Source organism: Delphinapterus leucas, chromosome X (genome assembly GCF_059928025.1).
Source record: "Delphinapterus leucas isolate spDelLeu-1000000601 "Yukka" chromosome X, BTC_Dleu_Yukka2, whole genome shotgun sequence".
Lineage (NCBI taxonomy): Eukaryota > Metazoa > Chordata > Mammalia > Artiodactyla > Monodontidae > Delphinapterus > Delphinapterus leucas.
The window spans coordinates 47,147,149-47,155,029 of NC_143150.1; the positions used below are offsets into that span (position 1 = coordinate 47,147,149).

The 7,881-nt window shown below is 36.3% G+C and overlaps 1 pseudogene; it reads right to left on the bottom strand.

Annotated features, from left to right (window-relative positions):
- Nucleotides 1-266: 266 nt before the first annotated feature.
- LOC111178153 (large ribosomal subunit protein eL32 pseudogene) lies at nt 267-1,150 on the bottom strand (annotated as a pseudogene).
- Between the last annotated feature and the right edge of the window lie 6,731 nt (nt 1,151-7,881).

The window sequence follows — 7,881 nt, forward strand, 5'->3', positions numbered from 1 at the left end:
TTACTTAGCCATAAAAAGAAACAAAATTGAGTTATTTGTAGTGAGGTGGATGGACCTAGAGACTGTCATATGGAGTGAAGTAAGTCAGAAGGAGAAAAACAAATACTGTATGCTAACAGATATATACAGAATCTAAAAAAAAAATGTTTCTGAAGAACCTAGGGGCAGGCAGGACAGGAATAAAGACATATAGAGAGGATGGACTTGAGCACACAGAGAGAAGGATGAATAATTTGGGAGGAAGTGAGAGAGTGGCATTGACATATATACACTACCAAATGCAAAATAGATAGCTAGTGGGAAGCAGCTGCATAGAACAGGGAGATCAGCTCCATCCTTTGTGACTACTTATAGGGGTGGGATAGGGAGGGTAGGAGGGAGATGCAAGAGGGAGTGGATATGTGGATATATGTATACGTATAGCTGATTCCCTTTGTTATATTGTGGAAACTAACACAACAGCTTAAGGCAATTATACTCCAATAAAGATGTTAAAAAAAATAAAAGAACACATTTAGGTGGGTTCCATATCTTAGCAACTGTGAATAATGCTACTCTGAACATTGGGATTCATGTATCTTTTCAAATTAGTGTTTTTTTTCGAGTTTTGTGGTTTTATTAACACAAACACAATGTGCACCATGAGTTGTCTATTCATTTTCTTCACTGTTCAGCCTGTTATTGGGATTGGTGACTCTGATGGACAGCTGGGGTGCTCTTTCTGCAATGGTTTTGTGGTTCTTGGATAAGATATTGTGAATAATTTCAGCACAGTAAGATTTGTTGCACATCAGCAGCACTTCATGCTCCTTGATGCTGTGGGCCAGGAACTTCCAGAAGCTGCTGGGCAGCATGTGTTTGATTTCTTGTTGCTCCCATAACTGATGTTGGGCATCAAGATCTGGCCTTTGAATCTCCTTCACACCCTGTTGTCAATGCCTCTGGGTTTCTGCCGGTTCCACTTTATTTTGATATATCAGTCTGACTGGTGCTGGATGAACTTCTTGGTCCTCCTTTTGATGATCTTGGGCTTCATGAGGGATCTGAGAGCAGCCATGATGCTGAGTAGAAGATGGCTTCCACCCCCGTAGAGAGTTCCAAGGAAGAGAGGGGCTCAAATTAGTGTTTTTGTTTCTTTCAGATATAAACCAAGGAGTGAGATTGCTGGGTGATATGGCAGTTCTATTTATAATTTTTTGAGAAACCTCTGTACTGATTTACACAGTGGTTACACCAACTTACATTCCCAGCAACAGTATACAAATGTTCCCTTTTCTCCACATATTCTCCAACATTTGTTATTTGTGTTCTTTTTGATGATAGCCATTCTGGCAGGTGTGAGGTGATATCTCATTGTGGTTTTGATTTGCATTTCCCTGATGATTAATGATGTTGAGCATATTTTCATCTGCCTGTTGAACATCTTCATGTTCTCTTTACAAATATATTTATTCAGGTCTTCTTATTATTAGTCAGGTTGTTTGTTCTTTTGATGTTGAGTTATATGCACTGTTCATATATTTTGGTTATTAACCCCTTATCAGTCACATTACTTGCAAATATTTTCTCCCATTCGGCAGGTTATCTTTTTATTTTGTTGATATATTCCTTTGCTGTACAAAAGATTTTATGATTAATTAGGTTCCATTTGTTTATTTTTGCTTTTATTTCCTTTTTTTAGAAGATAAATTCAAAAATATTTCTATAATTTATGTCAAAGACTGTCAGCAAATGATCATACACCATGATCAAGTGGGCTTTATCCCAGGGATGCAAGGATTTTTCAATATCCAGAAATCAATTAATGTGATATATCACATTAACAAATTGAAGAATAAAAATCATATGATCATTTCAATAGATGCAGGAAAAGCTTTTGAAAAAATTCAACATCTATTCATAATTAAAATCTCTCCAGAAAGTGGGCATAGAGTGAACATACTTCAACACGATAAAGGTCAAATATGACAAACTCACAGCTAACATTATACTGAACAGTGAAAAGCTGAAAGCATTTTCTCTAAGATCAGGAACAAGAAAATTATCTTAAGAAATTAGAACAGAATTGGAGGAATCATGCTCCCTGACTTCAGACTATACTACAAAGCTACAGTAATTAAAACAGTGTGGTACTGGCACAGAAACAGACACGTAGATCAGTAGAACAGAATAGACAGCCTAGAAATAAACCCATGTTCCCATGGTCAATTAATCTATGACAAAGGAGCCAAGAATATACAATGGAAAAAATACAGTCTTTTCAATAAGTTGTGCTGGGAAAACTGGATAGCTACATGTAAAAGAATGAAATTAGAACATTCTCTAATGCCATATACAACAATAAACTCAAAATTGATTAAAATTATAAATGTAAGGCTGGAAACCATAAAACTAGAGGAAAACATAGGCCGAACTCTTTGGTTTCTTCAGATTTAGTGGCTAGGAAAGGCCTCTTTGAGGTGATATCTAAGCTGAGATATGAAGAAAAAAGTTCTAGCTGTAGTAGCATTGGAGATAAAGAATGGAACGTTGTTGGTACATTCTAAGCAGAAGTAAACAACTAACACCAAGTCCTTCATTTATTCAAATAATAAAACAAGGCCAGTGTGGCTGGACCATGGTGAGTGAAGGTGAGAATGATATGAGATCAGTTCATGGACTTGGGCAGAGAAAAGATCATAGAGGACATTGTAAACCAAAAGAAAGTCTTTGGTTTCTATTTTGTTTCACAGCAAGTCCTTAGAAACAATTGATCTAGAGAGTTGTGTGGATACAGGACAGACATGGGCATTCCTGTTGTACTGACAGACAGTTTTTGGGAGAAGAGGTAAAATGCTGTATCCCACTTTCATATGAGAAAGAAGTTTAAAACTCAATACAAAAACAAAAAAAAAGAAAAAAACCTCAATACTGTTCACAGAATAGAACCTGAGATAGACAAATGTGACAGAGACAGAAAAGAGTTCCCCCACACAAGTAACCCTACCTACAACCTAACCTCTTAAATATATTCCCCACATTGCTGACAGAGTAAAGTTTCTAAAATACTAATCTGAACATATCATTTCTCTACTTTAGTTTCTTCTTTGCTTTAATGATTTTCAAGGTCCATAATGATCTTTCTGGAGCATGCCTTTCTAGCATCTGTTCTCAATCTCCTACTCCCTTTTCACTCCAGGTGCCCCGGCCTACTTTCAATTTCCTATGTTTTCTTAGACGCTGATGACCCATAGCATATCACTTCCTTTGCTTGAAACACTTTTCAGTACTCCCTCCCTTAATTCAGCACAGATAAAAGCTTTCTCTGACCACTCCTGTTACCAAGGATGATAGTCACTATATTTAACAAGTAGTGTGGCACAAGCAGCAACCAATCAGAATAGATGCTGCTTACAGATGCTGGTTATACAGATCATATTTTTAAAGCTATTAGAATATGGCAGACACATGATAAATACTATATCATTATTTGCTGTTGCTATTATGTGAAGAAAAGACAAGTGAACATATCTGATCGCTATGAGCTTGTGGGCAGTTTTGTCTTGAATTTTTTGTTATATTAACATAATATTCATTTTACAATATAAATTAATAGCTGAATCATATAAATGTGTCATGACTTTTGTGGGGAGTGTGAATGGGTTGAGAAGAGATGTGACCTAACCAGAACTGAAGGTCAGTATCACTGGCTAGTGAGAGGGAGTGTTGTATTAGATTATGGGGTTTGAGCTGTCAAATGATGAGTTTGGATTTGATCCAGTAAACAGCAGGGTACCTTTGTAGGAACGTGGACAAAAAGGATTACAAATTGTAAGTGGTGCTTGAAAGAGATAAATTTGGCAGTGGTATGAAGAGTGGATTAGAGGACAAAAATACTTGAGACAAGGAATTTAGTTTGGAGATTGTTGCGGTCTTGCAAATAATCCAGAGTAGTGGAAGCCAGAATAGAAATAAAGGGCTAAATCTGATTGCTATTACAAACCACGCTTCCATACTAGAGAATGAGAACTGAAAAAAAGTTAAAAGGTAAGTGAGGGTGCAGTTAACCAAATAGGATGTGCAATTTTTACATGTCCATCTCTACTAAATTGTTAAGCACTCAGAAGCCTCATTTTCCTTGCCCAGAGCCAAATAATTGTATAGAGAATGAGGTAAAAATTAAGAGGAAAGAGCTGACATAATCATCTAAACAAAGCTACAAGGATCATCATCGAGGAAAGAAGTATAGTTTCCCATATGAATATCTATAGGATAGAGTGCAATAACCTTTGATCACACATACACAAAGCAGTAATATCTACAAGATACATGCTGTGCTTTATGATGAGTTCTGTAGGTGAGAAGGTGAACCTGTGTTTCATAAGAACTAGAAATATATCATTTTTTTATAAGTACTGTAGACTCCTGAATATTGTTAGAACTAATCTTTAAAAATGTTATGTGCTAGTTGTAAAACCCTAAGTGCTTTGGGTTAATAACTCCAACCAGGTTTCCAGTTTTATAAGTTGATAGTTTCTCTGGGAAGACAGGTGCTGGAATCTCTCAATGCCAAATGAAATTGTCTAAGCCAGTGTATATACATTATCTAAACCATATGCCATTAGGCATATCCCTAAATATATCTGTATGTTCTAAATGAAGTTTACTCAGCCACCAGGAAGCAGAAGCCTCTTTAAAAATGTTGGGATGTTCAGATAATGTCACCAAATGAATACATAAAATAGTCTATTTGGACAAGGTTCATAAAGGAGTGAACAAACTTAGTGAACCAATCCTTCAAAATTTGTCAAGGCTAAAAGATAGATTGACACATGGTGGACTTGTTTACAAAGTTACCAGAATCTCAGCTGCCAGCATTCCTTAGATTTGAGGTGGTTTAAATTTAATCTCAGTTGCAAATAAATAAATAAATACATTAATTAATTAATTAATTAGAGGCAACTTGAGGAGTATTTGGCTTCTCCATGAGTTTATCAAATACTGGATGTTTATTGTCTATTCCTTTTCCTTCAATTTTTTAAATTAATTTTTTTGGAGTATGTTTGATTTACAATGTTGTGTTAGTTTCTGCTGTACGCAAAGTGAATCAGTTATACATATACATATATCCACTCTTTTTTAGATTCTTTTCCCATATAGGTCATTACAGAGTATTGAGTAGAGTTCCCTATGCTATACAGTAGGTTCTTATTAGTTATCTATTTTATATACAGTAACGTGTATATGTCAATCCAGTTTCCAATTTATCCCTCCCCCCCACATTTTCCCTCCCAGTAACCATAAGTTTCTTTTCTACATCTGTGACTCTATTTCTGTTTTGTAAATGAGTTCATTTGTACCCTTCTTTTAGATTCCACATATAAGCGATATCATATGATATTTGTTGTTCTCTGTCTGACTTACTTCACTCAGTATGACAATTTCTAGGTCCATCTATGTCACAGCAAATGGCATTATTTCATTCGTTTTTATGGCTGAGTAGTATTACATTGTACTGTTGGTGGGTATTTTGGTTGCTTTCATGGTCTGGCTATTGTAACTAGTGCTGCGATGAACATTGGGGTGCATGTATATCTTTTTTTTTTCAGGAAGAAAGTGATTTTTTTAACACCTTTATTGGAGTATAATTGCTTTACAATGGTGTGTTATTTTCTGCTTTATCACAAAGTGAATCAGTTATACATATACATATGTTCCCATATCTCTTCTCTGTTGCATCTCCCTCCCTCCCACCCTCCCTATCCTACCCCTCTAGGTGGTAACAAAGGACCGAGATGATCTCCCTGTGCTATGCGGCTGCTTCACACTAGCTATCTATTTTACGTTTGGTAGTGTATATATGTCCATGCCACTCTCTCGCTTTGTCACAGCTTATCCTCCCCCCTCCCCATATCTTCAAGTCCTTTCTCTAGTAGGTCTGTGTCTTTATTCCTGTCTACCCCAGGTCCTTCATGACATTTTTTTTCTTAAATTCCATATATATATATATATATATATATATATATATATATGTCTGGTATTTGTCTTTCTCTCCCTGACTTCAGACTATACTACAAAGCTACAGTAATCAAGACACTATGGTACTGGCACAAAAACAGAAAGATAGATCAATGGAAGAGGATAGAAAGCCCAGAGATAAACCCACACACATATGGTCACCTTATCTTTGATAAAGGAGGCAAGAATGTATAGTGGAGAAAGGACAGCCCCTTCAATAAGTGGTGCTGGGAAACCTGGACAGGTACATGTAAAAGTATGAGATTAGATCACTCCCTAACACCATACACAAAAATAAGCTCAAAATGGATTAAAGACCTAAATGTAAGGCCAGAAACTATCAAACTCTTAGAGGAAAACATAGGCAGAACACTCTATGACATAAATCACAGCAAGATCCTTTCTGACCCACCTCCTAGAGTAATGGAAATAAAAACAAAAATAAACAAATGGGACCTAATGAAACTTCAAAGCTTTTGCACAGCAAAGGAAACCATAAACAAGACCAAAAGACAACCCTCAGAATGGGAGAAAGTATTTGCAAATGAAGCAACTGACAAAGGATTAATCTCCAAAATTTACAAGCAGTTCATGCAGCTCAATAACAAAAAAATCAAACAACCCAATCCAAAGATGGGCAGAAGACCTAAATAGACATTTCTCCAAAGAAGATATACAGACTGCCAACAAACACATGAAAGAATGCTCAACATCATTAATCATTAGAGAAATGCAAATCAAAACTACAATGAGATATCATCTCACACCAGTCAGAATGGCCATCATCAAAAAATCTAGAAACAATAAATGCTGGAGAGGGTGTGGAGAAAAGAGAACCCTCATACACTGTTGCAGAGAATGTACATTGATACAGCCATTATGGAGAACAGTATGGAGGTTCCTTAAGAAACTACAAATAGAACTACCATATGACCCAGCAATCCCACTACTGGGCATATACCCTGAGAAAACCAAAATTCAAAAAGAGTCATGTACCAAAATGTTCATTGCAGCTCTATTCACAATAGCCCGGAGATGGAAACCTACCTAAGTGCCCGTCATCAGATGAATGGATAAAGAAGATGTGGCACATATATACAATGGAATATTACTCGGCCATAAAAATAAACGAAATTGAGCTATTTGTAATGAGGTCGATGGACCTAGAGTCTGTCATACAGAGTGAAGTATGTCTATTCCTTTTTGTGTTCCTTTTAAAAGCTGATTTTCTTCCTAGTAAGTACTTTCGGCCAGTTGGTGGTTATATGATGCCACCATGTATGTGTTGTTTTACATTTCTTTGGGAAACAACTTGGGAATGAAGCAATATAATTATCAGCCATTATATCTTGATGAATATTCTATTTCTAAACAATCTGTGTTTCCTTCCAGGCTCCCTGTGTTTAACAGTGAACATTGGCAGTAACCAGGAAACAGTGCTCTTTGATATACTTAAACATTCTGAATGAAGTGTTTTTCTTTATTTTTAAGGCCTGGAAAGACATTTTCATATGGTGGAATTAAGAGTCTGAAATATGTGTCTGGATTTAGCATTGGCAGTTCAGTTTTACCCCCATTGTAGGCACTTCTATGCTTCTGGGAAGGATTCCAGAATTACCAATTATGTTAAAATATGTTTTACTAAGATACAGTGAGGCATATACTACAGAATCCCATGATGTGTATTAAATCCTTGTCCTCTTTCCTTCTAAGTGCTTCTTCAAATAAATCAACTTTAATGTCTAAAAGATGGAAAGTGAGAAAACAGATTTTCCAGGTTTGGGGTGGTGACATGGCCTCCTTGCTTATGATGGCAAGGCATCAGGACAGTGAAGTATTGTCTTGCTGAGGTTTGATTACTGGTCAGACTAGAAAGCTCAACAG